Source organism: Scylla paramamosain, chromosome 42, assembly GCF_035594125.1.
Source record: "Scylla paramamosain isolate STU-SP2022 chromosome 42, ASM3559412v1, whole genome shotgun sequence".
Taxonomy (NCBI): domain Eukaryota; kingdom Metazoa; phylum Arthropoda; class Malacostraca; order Decapoda; family Portunidae; genus Scylla; species Scylla paramamosain.
In genome coordinates this window covers 4,035,001-4,050,000 of record NC_087192.1, presented here as the reverse complement: position 1 = coordinate 4,050,000, position 15,000 = coordinate 4,035,001, and the positions used below count along the sequence as shown (strand labels likewise).

At 43.5% G+C, this 15,000-nt stretch overlaps 1 long non-coding RNA gene across 3 annotated transcripts in view; it reads left to right on the top strand.

Moving 5' to 3' along the window:
• The window catches only part of LOC135093371 (uncharacterized), a 95,622-nt gene that overhangs the window by 49,141 nt on the left and 31,481 nt on the right, over positions 1 to 15,000 (top strand). Inside the window, exon 3 of one of the 3 annotated variants that reach the window (XR_010263331.1) lies at positions 2,989 to 3,241. The exons of 1 other annotated variant lie outside the window; for it this stretch is intronic. This is a non-coding gene — a long non-coding RNA (uncharacterized LOC135093371). Of the gene's footprint in view, positions 1,056 to 2,988; positions 3,242 to 15,000 lie in introns of those variants that run through there. One more of the 3 variants, XR_010263333.1, reaches the window with a different exon arrangement.

Sequence of the window (15,000 nt, the reverse complement as noted above, 5' to 3'; positions counted from 1 at the left end):
CTCCCTCCCCATCTCTCCGCTCCCTGAATTAGTTAAGTTGGAGGGACGAGGAAATAAGAGAAAGAAAAACGGTGGGAGGATTATCAGGGAGGCTAAAAAGAGTAGGGATGCGTGTTAGACAAAGTGGAAATACGAAGGAAGGAGGGAATGACTGTGAGGGAGTTAGGGGAGGTATGGTAAATAGGGGAAATATGAGGAAGAATGGGTGGGAGGACTGTCAGAGAAATTAGGAAGGGTATTAGAGAAGGTGGAAATAGGAAGGGAAGAATGGTTGTGCGTGCGTGAGTGAGTGGAGAAGGCATGGTAAATACAGGGATGAAAGGAGGAAAGGGAGAATAAGAGCTTAGGTGAAAAAAAAAATGTCAAGGAAAGAACAAATAATAAAAGAAAAAATGAAGAAGGGGAACTATAGATGAAAGAATAGGAAAGGGATTAATCAGAAGTAGAGGAGGGAACAAAACAGAAGAAGGAGAAGAAGAAGAAGGGGAGGAAGAGAGGAGAGGAGAGGAACTACTCGTATGACGATAAAAATATGAAAGGGAAGAATCACAAATAGAAGACGAAAGAAAAGTGAGAGGAGTAAACGCGAGGATGGACTGATTCTCTCCTCACCCTCTCTCTCTCTCTCTCTCTCTCTCTCTCTCTCTCTCTCTCTCTCTCTCTCTCTCTCTCTCTCTCTCTCTCTCTCTCTCTCTCTCTCTCCCCTTTCCTTAAGCCAGCGTCAGGAGGCAGCTTTACTCCTGCCGGGGGCCTGTAGTGTGTAGGTGCCGCCCTGCATGACCAGAAACAAGGTCACTAGAAGCAGGTCAAACACTACACCGGCCCAAATGGTTCCTGTCTCCCAACACATGACGATTTGCTGGAACAAGAGGCGAAAGTTAATTTATCTTAACTTATCTTCAAGCGGGGATAGTTTAGAGTGGATGAAAGAAGAGGAACCAAGAGAGATTAATCTAGGAGGGATGAAAGAATGGGAATCGAGAGAGAGAATAGTCTAGGAGGTTATGAAAAAGAGAGGAATCAAGAGAGAGGAGTCTAGAGAGAAAGCCGAGGAGGGATGAAGAGAGAAGAGTCTAAGAGGGAAGAAAAAAGATTAATAATAAGAGAGAATAGTCTAGAAGGGTATTAAAAAAGAGGAATTAAGAGGGTATAGTCTGGGAGGGATGAAAGAAGAGGAAGCAAGATAGAAGAGGAACAGTTTGGGTCAAGCGAAGAGAATGAAGCATGACGGGCAGCCTGTCTTCTTAATATTTGTTTTCATTATTTACTCTTAAAATTTAGTCGCTTCCTGCTCGACACTCTATTCTAGCTGTCTCTTATCCCGCCTAGAAAGTTGAAAGTTACCCTGTGGCATTCAGTTTCACATGTAATTTACTGTACCGCATAAAACAACTAGTGATTTTGACCGGAAAGATACCTCCCTCACTCCATCTTTCTTCCTGCCTCCCTCCCTCTCTACCTCCAGCCCGCCACTCGTGCCCCACCCAGCGGCCCTGTCTTGATTCCCTTAACACGGTGCCTCGTTCTCGTATTTGCGGGCCGCCGGTAAGCATATTTTCCCATTGCATTCACTGAGTCCCGGCCTGCAAGTTTGTTATTTGTGGAAAGAATTGGTAAAGCGTATTAGTGGGTGAGTACAGAAGGCATGGTGAATAGAAGGGAGGATGGAATTTGAGGTGTAAAACAAGGGGTGAGGGAAAAATAAGAAATAAAGAGAAAAAAGTAGCAAAATCTAGTGTTCCTGTTATTTGTGTGGGAAGAACTGGTAAGGCGTATTAATGAGTGTACAGAAGGGAGGGTGGAAATTAAGGTGTAAAAATAATAGTGAGGAAAGAATAAAAGAAAATGAAAGCATGAAAAAAGGGAAGAAGAGGTGAAGAGGAACTGATGAGAAAAGTGATACCTGATGCACGGACGGGCAGGTGTGAGGTGATCCTATCGTCCCGGAGGCCACAGGTGCGGGGTGGCGAGGCATGGGTGGTGGCGGTGGTGGCGGTGATGATGGTGGAGGAAGTGGTGGTGGTTTTGAATTAGGGTACCGTTCCACATTTTCAATTTCGGTGCCTTCGTATCGTTATTATCATGATTTACGTAAGTATCTCCTTTCAACGAGGTGAAGAATTACTCAATAACTTTATAGGTAAAGAAATTTATCATGTCATTGCGTAATACACTGGAATTTTCCACCGCCCCGCCCCTCCATACCCCGTCTCTCCCTTCACTTCCCCAGCCAAGTGGAGGGGCAGGGTGGAGGTGTTTTCAGTGGGAGGTGTTTGTTATTAGGTTTCCAGGGTGGTTGATGTCACTAAGTGGGATTTACCTCCGGCCGGCAGCGAGCGTGAGCTGTCCGTTTTCTCCTTGTCGGTGGCCTGAGAAATACGTGCGGCGGGTTGGTGGGCGCCGGAGCCTAACTTCCTTCCTTACCCAATTTCGGCCAAATTATTAAACAGTCTTGGGTTGGAGGCTGAGGCGGGTGGCGGGGCGGCGGGCGTGGTCTTCCTGGGGGGAGGGGAGGAGGAGGAGGAGCAGCAGCACCCAGCAGTACGAGCAGGTGGAGAAGCAGGAGGAAGGATCAGCCACACAGCAGCAGCTTTATAACGAGATGAGCCGTGCGTTGCTTCTCATGATTAGTGCAAGCTAACATACGTATCTGATGTGTGTGTAAATAATGAACATGCTGCAAGGCTATTGAGGAGATGAAATGTACAGTATATATCCGTTCACCAGTGGGACGTTCTTCCGCCGCCTTCCTCCACCGCTCCCTAAAATAAAATAAAATAAAATAAAAATCAAATGAAATGAATCAATAAAAATCGCTACATCAGTCAGGTAATAAGATCCATGAACCACAGAGAGGCGTGTTTGATGTGTCTGTAAATAACTGATACACCACATGGCTAGAGATCAGATGGAAAAATGCATATTACCCACACCTATGCACAGGTTACTTATGGCCATCCTTCTTCTCCTTTGTTTCCCCTCCGCCAGTCAGTTAAAACAAAAACATCAGTCAGTCATCAAGTCTATGAACCAAAAGCCACACACTGACTATTTTCCTGAGGAGTGACTTCCTGGTTCACACGCATTTCCTGAGTTGGCTCAAGTCCGGCCAGAACACTTCATCCATTACCGCGACTGCTACAAATGGACGCCTCGCCCCGCCAGTCTGCCATGCTGGGTCGCGGCTGCCGTGTGCTCGTTTTCCTGGGGTCAGAGCGAGGCGGCGGCAGTAACCAACAGGTAGAGACAATCAGCCTGTCTTGGGAACGTATTCAAAAACGCTTTGCTCTCTCTCTCTCTCTCTCTCTCTCTCTCTCTCTCTCTCTCTCTCTCATCACTATTCTCAAAAGGTCACAGAGATGAATAGCCGTGTTCTCAAGAGTGTTTCTCCTGTTAATGAAATAGAAATCTCGCTAATCTGTGTCTAGAATCATAAGAACACCCTTAAAAACTCGTGTAACTTCGACTAAATAGAACCTTTCGAAAACAGTGGTGTTGCGCAGAAGTAAGTCAAAATGTGGTCCTTGATCGCCGTTCAGCACTTGTGATTGGTGGAGGCCCCAGACTGTCCTCCCGTGGCAGCCAATGGGGGAGCAGCAGGCGGAAGGGAGAGGAGGGAGGACGGCAGCCAGATGCGCGATAATGCCTCCCTGTGGTGCCAGTTATTAGTACGCCAATGTATTTTTTCCTTGGTGCTAATTAACGTGTGAAGCGCATTACGCTTGTCATGTAGTAATACTGATAACTGGGTGTACGGCAAGGGCCATTATGAACGGCTCTCTTCCCTCTCCCTCTCTCCCTCCCTCTACTCTCTTTACTCTCCCACCCCATTCATTAATTCTGCGTGAACCTTTTTTTTTTTAATAGGTGAAAGGTTTTTTTTTTAATTAACCGGCAACGTGAATTACACCTGTCGTCCGGTAATGCCCCGCCGCTGCTGGAGGTGCCGGGCCGCGTGCCAAGATGGGCTTCATTGGCTGTGGGTTTTGATTGGTGCGTGAGTGGGATATCCTGTGTGAATTTCCTATAGTTTCCCATGCCAGTATATCTGTAGGTACGCTGGTTAGGTTGGGGGTTTCTTGGTTTCCCGTGCAGTGATGTCTCTAGGGTTTGCCAGTGCGTGGGGTTTCATGTGGTGATGTGGATGACGGGTGGAGATAGGCTTGTCTTGTATAGGGAGTGTCATGTGTGGGTTCTTCTGAGTTCCTGCAGCTTCCCTTATGCTGTTCTTTCCTTATTTTCTTTTGTTCTTGTAGTTAATCATTGCTTTATCTTGGTAGTTTTATTTTTCCATTTTTTTTTTTTTTGCATGAAGTCAATTTGGTACACACACACACACACACACACACACACACACACACACACACACACACACACACACACTGAACACATAAACAGTTGATTCGTTTTCTACTTCCTACGAGAATATAGCTCCTCCTTTATCAAAAATTCTCTCTCTCTCTCTCTCTCTCTCTCTCTCTCTCTCTCTCTCTCTCTCTCTCTCTCTCTCTCTCTCTCTCTCTCTCTCTCTAAACAGGTAAGGTTGTTGTGCACACGTTAATCATTTGTTTTGGTGCGCTGGTTGTTTGTCGTCTTGTTTGCCCTCAACGGAGTGTGAGGCTTGGGTTACATTTGTTTGCATTAGAGAGAGAGAGAGAGAGAGAGAGAGAGAGAGAGAGAGAGAGAGAGAGAGAGAGAGAGAGAGGGAGGGAGGAAGCAGGAGCGGGTTCACCTCTTCCCCGCCCAGATCCGGCCCGCCCCTTCTTGCCCCACCCCGACCCGCACTATCCAGAGAAAACGGCGCGGAGAGAAGGCAGACTGATACAAATGTACCTCGCAATGCTTCCCGAGTTATTGTGTTAGACGATAAATTATTGGAAGGTTTGTGCCTCTCCATCCTGCCGTACCTGTTGCCCGCTATGTGTGTGTGTGTGTGTGTGTGTGTGTGTGTGTGTGTGTGTGTGTGTGTGTGTGTGTGTGTGTGTGTGTAAGCTTCATTTCAAATTGGTTTTATGAGGGTAAGTTAGTGAGTTATGGATATAGACATTAAAAAATCAGTATATTCAGCTAGGTTGTATGTGGTAATTAAGAAATTGAGTTAGATTTTTATTGATATTTATAAATTCGGGTAGGTTATGTATAGATGGCAGTAAACTCATGTAGATTAGGAACTAAATACATCCTTATGCAGAGGGCAATTATGGATGTTTGTGTGTGTGTGTGTGTGTGTGTGTGTGTGTGTGTGTGTGTGTAGGAGGGAAAGTGTGTGAAAACTAATCATATACTTTCTTGAATAGTGTAAATACTTTAGTTCAATTATTTACTTATTAATTTTCATTATTTTTGTATGCCTTGAGCCTATGACATCCAAAAGCTTATTTTTTCATGATCCTGTAGCAAAACCTAGTCAGTCGGCTCAGTTAGCTTATCTTTTAGTGTCACTGACCTTGCCACACTAACAAACCCATAAAAATCCTTGTTGCCAAAAGAAAAATCTAACTTCATACTAACTTATCACAAAACCAGGAAACCCAGACAATATTTTCCGTGTGACTATCGCGAGAGAATACATTAAACCGTGGAAACCTTTTAACGAGTTTTGTTTTAATAATGTTACACTCGCTAGTCGCTACAATCGCTATTACACAAACTCGCTACACTCGCTTCTGCTATATTACTTACCGCTACATTCACTGCTACACTCATTCGCTGTACTTACTCCTGCTACACTCGCTACACTCACTCCTGCTACACTCGTTACACTCTCAGGTACACTCACTGCTACACTCATACCTGCTACACTTACTCGTTGCTACACTCACCTGTTGTACTCGCTGCTACACTCGCTACACTCACCAGCATCTCATCAACTCGTGTCTCTTCTGCAGGTTAAGTCTCTGCACCTTCAGCAGAACAGTTTCCCGACATCTACATTAATCAATACAAAAATTCGACTCTCTCTCTCTCTCTCTCTCTCTCTCTCTCTCTCTCTCTCTCTCTCTCTCTCTCTCTCTCTCTCTCTCTCTCTCTCTCTCTCTCTCTCTCTCATATTTATCTTGCTTTGATTTTATTTCCAGTGTCTTTTTTTATCTGTATGTCTTATCTTTATTTATTTTTTATTCGTATATATGGGGAACGTTAATTTCTCTTTATGCATAAGTTTTTTTTTCTTTTCGTATTTTTTAAAATGTTTTGCGACTGCATATTTTTCCTTTCTTTTTGTTCTTGTCTTTGTTTTTGTTCTAGTTCTTGCTGTTCTTGTTCGTTTAGTAAATTTCCTTTTCGTTTACCTGTATCTGTTCTCTTTTTCCTTGGCTACCTATATATAACCTTAGAAATTCTCTCTCTCTCTCTCTCTCTCTCTCTCTCTCTCTCTCTCTCTCTCTCTCTCTCTCTCTCTCTCTCTCTCTCTCGCCGGGTCACTCATGAAATGGAACTGTACGTGAAAGGGAAAGGGAAAGAAGCAAAAGAAGACTTCACAGGGTCGCTTCTTTCCTGTGTATAGGATGGAGGGCTTCAAAATATCCGAGGCTTTCCAAGGGAGGCATCAGCGAGTCGTTTTTTGCGTGAACGAGTGTGTGTGTGTGTGTGTGTGTGTGTGTGCTTGCTGGTTGGTCCCTTTGCCTGCCAACTTTCCTTCAGGCGTGTAAATAAAAAAAAATAGTAAAACAAGAAAAAAAAAGAGTTTCAGTGACAGGACGATGGTGGAGCGAGAGCAGAGTGGTAGTGGAGCGAGAGCGGAGTGGGAGTGGAGTGAGAGTCAGAGTGGAGTAGAGGGAAGGTAATGAAAAAAAAAAGAAAAAGAAATAAATGAGTATTCCTGTACACATTTCGTGATTGAAACCTTCATTTGAACTTGTTGGCTCGCTCCCTCTCTGTGTATACGTGTATGTCTGCGTGTCTGTCTACGTGTGTGTGTGTGTGTGTGTGTGTGTGTACGTGTGTGTGTGTGTGTGTGTGTGTGTGTGTGTGTGTGTGTGTGTGTGTGTTGGCCTCGCAAAAATATCGTAGGCAGGGGAAGTTTTTCGCGAAACTCCTCGGACACAACACACTTTGTAATCGTTAAGGTTAAACTCTGCCCGCCCTTGGTAGCCACCCCTGTCTGGGAGGAGGAGGAGGAGGAGAAGGAAGAGCTACAGGAGGAAGAGGAGGAGGAGGAGGAGGAGGAGGTAAAGAAAGAGGGAAGGCAAAAGAGAGACAGGAATGGGGCTGAAAGGGAAGAAGAAGGCTAATGAGGAAAGATAGGCAAGGTGGAGCAAAATGGGTGAAAGGATCGAGGGAAAGGAGGGTTCAGAGAGAGAGAGAGAGAGAGAGAGAGAGAGAGAGAGAGAGAGAGAGAGAGAGAGAGAGAGAGAGAGAGCGAAGAACATTACCTACGTCACATAAAAAAGCCCCTCTCTCTCTCTCTCTCTCTCTCTCTCTCTCTCTCTCTCTCTCTCTCTCTCTCTCTCTCTCTCTCTCTCTCTCTCTCTCTTTTACCTCCAGCCGCACCAAAGCAGAGTGGCCACCTAGGCAAGAAGTGGAGGAGCAGGTTCTCTCCACTCCTCCCTTCCTCTCTCCCTCCCTCCGTGCCTCCCTCCCTCAGTGCCTCCCTCCTGCCCCGCCTCCTCCTTATTGTGTCGCGGGGACGAGAGGATCTTTTCAGCGATTAGTAGGATAAGAGGCTGTCGAGGCTGCGGCGGGAGGCGGTGAGGCGGCCACGTGGTGTGAGAGAGAGAGAGAGAGAGAGAGAGAGAGAGAGAGAGAGAGAGAGAGAGAGAGAGAGAGAGAGAGAGAGAGAGAGAGAGAGCAGCAACAGCAGAAAAGGTCACGTCAGGTCAGATGATAAGGAGTTACATTTTTATTTATATCAACCCAATACAATAATAACAATAATAATAATAATAATAATAATAATAATAATAATAATAATAATGATAATAATAATAATAGAAGCCGTCTACTAATTACCATTGCCTCGCTGACCTCACTGTACAATATTTCTCTCCTGGTTTAAGGCGAAATAGCGTTGGCTTTTTAACTATAAATTTTTACCCCCAGAGTTACGGTGTTATGTAAAGGGAGGTGGAAAGGGTGGCAGGGTGATGTGTGTGCCTACAGGAGGAGGAGGAGGAGGAGGAGGGAGCATAAAGAGCAGGATGAGCAGAAGCAGGAGCAAAAGAACGAGGAGGAGGAGAAAAAATAAATAGTTGAAGAGAATAAAGCAGGAAAAGGCCTCTCCTCCTCTTCCTCCTCCTCCTTCCTCCTCCTCCTCCTCCTCCTCCTCCTCCTCCTCCTCCTCCTCCTCCTCCTCCTCCTCCAAAGTACAAGAGGAGGAGGAGAAGGAGCAGGAACAGAGGGAAGGGTTTGTTGAGGTAAAGTAATGCATTCAAATTTTATATTCATAGATAGTTTCAATTTTTCTTTTTTCACCCATTGTGTTGCCTACCTGTCCGTTTTGTTAAAGGTGCCCTACTACTACTACTACTACTACTACTACTACTACTACTACTACTACTACTACTACTACTATTATGATGATAATGATAATTTTTATTACCTCCTCCATCCCTACTACTACTGTTACTTTTTTATGTACTACTACTACTACTACTACTACTACCACCACCACCATCTCTACTATTTCTTTTTATGTACTACTACTACTACTACTACTACTACTACTACTGATGCTGCTGCTGCTGTTATTGCACTACTACTACTACTATACTACTACTACTACTACTACTACTGCTACTACTACTACTGCTACTGCTACTACTACTACTACTACTACTACTACTACTACTGATGCTGCTGCTGCTGCTGTTATTGCACTACTACTACTACTACTACTGCTGCTGCTGCTGCTGCTGTTATTGCACTACTACTACTACTACTACTGCTACTACTACTACTACTACTACTACTACTACTACTACTACTACTACTACTACTACTACTAATAATAATAATAATAATGCTACTATTGCACTACTACTACTACTACTACTACTACTACTACTACTACTACTACTACTACTACTACTACTACTACTACTGCTGCTGCTGCTGCTCCTGCTGCTGCTGCTGCTGCTGCTCCTGCTGCTGCTGCTATACTACTACTACTACTACTACTACTACTGCTGCTGTTCCTCCTATTATACTACTACTACTACTACTACTGCTGCTGCTATTATACTACTACTTCTACTACTACTACTACTACTACTACTACTACTACTACTACTGCTGCTGCTGCTGCTGCTGCTGCTATTATACTACTACTACTACTACTACTACTACTACTACTGCTCCTATTATACTACTACTACCACTACTACTACTACTACTACTATTACTACTACTACTACTACTACTAGTACTACTACTACTACTACTACTACTACTACTACTACTACTACTACTACTACTACTATTTACACTACTTGGTTTTCTTAATCTTACTGAATTACTTAAGAAAATTCTCCTATGTAATGCCGCCTGATAATAATAATGATGATAATAATAATGATAATAATAATAGTAATAATAATAATAATAATAATAATAATAATGGGGGTAATTAATGGCTGCTGGTGATAACTGGCTCGCCCACAAGTAAATTGAGTGATTAAAAACTCATTAGAGAATTTTCTGACCATAAATTCTTGGCTTAAGTGTCGGGCAGTGGAGGTGGTGCAGAGAGAGAGAGAGAGAGGAGAGAGAGAGAGAGGAGAGAGAGAGAGAGAGAGAGAGAGAGAGAGAGAGAGAGAGAGAGGAATATTTGTGTGTGTGCGTGTGTACGTGAGTGTTCCATAATTAATGCTTTGTCTTGTAATTAAGCATCAAATTATAATGTGTGACAGTTGCAATGAAAGCACCCTTTTGGATCTATTTTGCTATATATATGTACATTGTTTTTTTTTCTTTTCTTTTTTTTTTTTTTTTTTTTGCAAGGGAACTTTTTTTTCGAAGCAGTTTTTTTTTTTTTTCACGGCACGACATTGAGCAAAACACAGCGCGCCACCACGGGACGCAACTCAAACAGGGGAGAGTGTAATGCAGTGTTTGTAATGCATGTAATAGCTGTAACATTCAAATCGAGATAACTGTAATGTGGTTTATGTGACTGTGTTATGCATATTCTGACATAGAAAAATGTAATGTATGATGCAGTTTATTTATTTGTTTATTTGTTTATTTACTTATTTATTTATTTTTTATAAATGGAGGTAACGTTAATGTATTGTATGTAGTGTGTGTAGTGATTATAAAAACTTAAATTATATATAACAAAAAGAAAAAAAAAACATGATGGAAGTGAAAGAAAAGGAAATTATCAGATTAAAAAAAGAGAAAAAAGAAAACAGAAAAAAATGCCTCAAGTCCACCAGGGAAGTAAAGGAAAACGAAAACAAGCGATAAATAAGAAAAATAAAAAAATATTAAAATTCGCTCTGGAAATGAAAAGAAAATGAAAGAAAACGAAATAAGCGATGAAAGAGAACATACAAATCCCACCATGAGTGTGAAGAACAAAAACGAAAAATAGCGATGAAAAAAAAAAAAAAGTTACAATACACACGTTATAAGAAGAGCGATTTTACATTACACAAATAAGATAATGTAAATAAACAAACATACAAACATACCTTCCCCATCATTCCCCATCCCCCAACACACACACACACACACACACACACACACACACACACACACACAAAATACTCTCAAGTCTCAACACTTAGTCTATTTCAATCTGATATTACGCTGTCGCATTTCTGCCACTGACTGATTCGACCAACATTGAATTAATCTTGTGGTGTTCGGTACTGTTAGGTGACGGGGGGAGGGAGGGGGAAGGGCTGGACGACGCCCTTATGTTCTGGCCTGGGCTGTACGCGGGAGCCTTGGTGGTGGTGGTTTTGGTGGAGGTGGAGGGCGAGAGGATAAGGGAGGGAGGATAAGGGGGTTCGCCTCACCAGCCACCCACCATTATTAAAGGTGAAGCTGCCTGCCTGAGCCTCCAGTCACCAGCTGAACCAGGCAGGGGAGGGTTGTGTGTGTCTGTGTGTGTGCTGGTGGACTTTCTCTCTCTCTCTCTCTCTCTCTCTCTCTCTCTCTCTCTCTCTCTCTCTCTCTCTCTCTCTCTCTCTCTCTCTCTCTCGGTATTGTATGCATTCTAGAGGAGAAATGATTTTGACTTTCTATGTGGGACGATGAGAGAGAGACAGAGACAGAGAGACGGATGCATGCAGGCACGGACATCGGAACACACACACACACACACACACACACACACAGTTTCATTTCTGAGCGAGGTTCAGATTAACTCCCCCCAAAAAATCTTTCACTTTGCCTCAAAAATCATTAATATCCTGATGGTGATGGCTGGCGAAGACGCGAGTGGCTAGGAGGAGGAGGAGGAGGAGGAGGAGGAGGAAGAGAAGAGCGAAGGGAGAATATGATAAAAAAAAAAAAAGATTGGCTGAAATGGAATAGGAAAATTTAGTGTATAAAAAAAAAAATCGGGATAGGAAGAAAATGAATAACGAGTTGGAGGACTGAGGAGGAGGAGGAAGGAAGGAAGAAGAGGAGGAGGAAGAGGAGGAGGAAGGCCCGGTACTAGAGTGCTCAAGAGACCGTGATGCATTCTTGTTTTCGCGTCCTTCTCATACCGCATCACAATCTCAGCCACGTCACCACAACACCACAGTTTTTCAATCTTGCGCCAATACACTCCACATTCATCTTAGTGCCACATTCCACCCCTCCCCAGCACTCCACCGTCACACTCCACCACACCCCATCCACAGCCACACTACACCACGTCCCAGCATCACACTCCACTACACCTCACACTCCACCACACCTCAGCCACACTCCTCCACGCGTTACCTTCACACTCTGTATCTCCTCCTCTCCACACTTCACTTTGAGCTGTGCCTGTGTGCTGCTCTTTGTCGCCTTGCTGTCTTGTTTTTGACGTTTTCTTCTTGAATATAAAGGAAAACTTGCAATTTACAACTCTTGCTGGTGGTGGTGGTGGTGGTGGTGGTGGTATTTTCATTATTTCTACTGTCATTAGCAAAGACAACTACTACTACTACCATCACAACACCAACCACAACTACAAGAATAGAATAAGATAACAAACATCATTATTATCAACAACAACAGCAGCAGTAATAACAACTGGAACAAAATATAACTACAACTAGAATATACATAAATAACAACAACAACAACAACAACAACAACAACAACAGCTAGTACTTTTTTTACTACCTCTACCATCACTACTACTACTACTACTACCACTACTACCACCACTACTACTACTACCGCCATTACCACTACCTCTACTACTCGTTCTACTACACACCTGGTTATCTCCGTAGGCCCACTCATCCACCTCTCTCTCTCTCTCTCTTTCTCTCTCCCCTACCGCATCATATATTTCAATAAAGCCACACCTCCGTCACCGTCACAGGAAGACCTCACCACTCACTCATCACCACTCACTCATCACCATCACACCTTCGTCACCACACCAGTTCCTCACTGCACACACCACACCACACTAAACACCCACCACCGCACCATACCGCAACATACTGCCCCACACACCTCCACCACACACGACACCTCCGCCACCACACACCACACCACCACCACGATGCTATTACGTCATTACTAACCTTTTTCTATACTGTTTCCCACGCACCAGCAGAGAGAGAGAGAGAGAGAGAGAGAGAGAGAGAGAGAGAGATTTTTTTGTGCTTCCTCGTCTCTACATCCATAAATATAAGTTGGTGCACTTTTTTCCTCATCTCACTTTGGAAAAATAAATGAAAAAAAATTGTCTTCGCGTCAGTGAATAAAGGAAAAAATGTCTTCAGTGTTTAATTGACAGAGTTTAGATTATTAATGTTATTTTTTTTTCTTTTCTTTTTCTAATTATTTCATTCCCATTAATCTGTTCCTTCATATTTTCTTTATTTTCTCCTTTTTTTATTCCTGCTTTCTTTACAACCATCCATCCTTCCTTCTCGCTTCATTTTTCTTTGCATTTTGATTATGACGACTTTTATGAGAGAGAGAGAGAGAGAGAGAGAGAGAGAGAGAGAGAGAGAGAGAGAGAGAGAGAGAGTGATTAATGACTCACGCCATGGCTCTCTCACTCAGGGATTTTTAACATGAGCTGGGGAACACACTGATGTGGGAAAGGGGGGGAAGGGGAGGAGGGAACGGGAGGTAGGCCGGCTGGGGAGGGAATGGACGGGGGATGGGGAATGGTTTGAGGGAGACTGGGGTGCTTAAGGGGAATTGCTGGGGGACTTTTGGGCATTGGGGAGCTTGAGAGAAGTGGAGGGAGGGGGAAAAGCGGTGCAGGGGGCGGGGAGGGAGGCTTGAGGGGATCCTGGAGGGAGATGCGGGGGAGGGAGGCAGGCTAGAGAGGATGCAGGGAGGTAGGGAGTGGAGGTTGGATGGAAGAGGCGTGGCAGGGGACAACGGGGGCGGCAGGGGGAGGATTGAGGTGGGTGCAGGGAGGGAGGTGCGGGAGAGGGAGAGGGAGGGGCAGGCTTTATGTTTCCCGCCCGCCATCTGTCATGAGCTTATGCCTTATGGAACTTTTGCAGTCGTTTATTACTAAGGATAGAGGGCGGTATTGATGGGGCGTGTCTGTACGTGTTGCGGATTGCGGCGCTGTTATATTTTTCAAGCGGCTTTTCTTCCAGCATATTTTGATGAATTGAATCTTTTTTTTTCACCTCTCCGTCTCTTCTCTCTTTCAAGGTGCTATGTGCGGAGGGAGGGAAGGAAAGTGTGTCTCGGTTGCTAGGTATGGTGTGGTGTGTTGTAATTTTGGTGCTAATGTTGCTGCTATTATCGTACCTTTGTTTGAAAATGAAGAATGTGTTTGATGTGATATTAAGCGGGGGTAGGTAGGGGGGATGCGTTCTAGAGTAGTTAGTGTGAAATGTAGAGTTGTTTTAAATGTTGTTGTTGTTGTTTCATTGGTTTAAACGTAAAGAGCATTTTTGACTGATTTAATATTTCCGTTTTTTTTTTTTTATTTATTCGGGGTGATGACTAACTGTGGAATAAAAAAAAAGGCTTCTTTGTAAATATTGATTTTTTTTTTCATTTAGATGTTGTTATTACTCTACCTTTGAAAACTGTATAAAAGAAAAGTTTGTTGTTTTGAGAAGGTACGTAGGAGACAATGTTTAAAAGTAATATTAATGCTGTAGTGTGTTACCTTTAATATTACTGCCGCCGTCTTTGCTGTTTTGATTTTCCTTTATTTCTCATATTATCGCCGTCTCTCAGATTTCTTTCATTTGCTTTTATTAGATTTAGTTTCCATGTTACTGTCTTCTCTCAATCTTCGTTCTAAGGTATTTTTTTCATATTTTATTTTATTTCTTCTTCTTATTATTATTTATTTTATTTTTTTACCAGCATAGTAGATTGAAGGCGCCTCAACAAATAGGTTACATGGCGCCAGTGTGTTGAGGTAAAGTACACGTTTAGTAATCTGGTTTGGGAGGATGGGCACCTGTGTTGTGGCTGCTTAGAGGATCAACACGCGGCCCTGTAGTGTGGCTGCTTCGATTCACACTCTCCTCATTGCACCTCTGGAATACTGAACAAAATTCTCCCTACAGTGTACTCGTGTATTACTATGTAGTATAGCCCGTATTCAGAAACGATCTTCTCTTTCACCACGACTATTTTCAAAGACCACAGAGATGGTTAGCCTGGTTCTTATGAGTGTTTATCTTGTTCATAATGTAGAAATCTTGTTAAATCCGTCACTAGAACCGTATAAACAATCTTAAAAGCTTGTGCCACTTTAACTAGAGCCCTTTGAAAATAATCTAGGTGCTGACAGGGAAGTTTCAGAATATAGTTCTTATGCCGCCCCCCTCCCGGTCCTTACCTCCTCTTCGCCTCTTCTCTGTCAGGCTGTGCTCAAATGACTATGTCCGTGTAACTACGTCCATATAA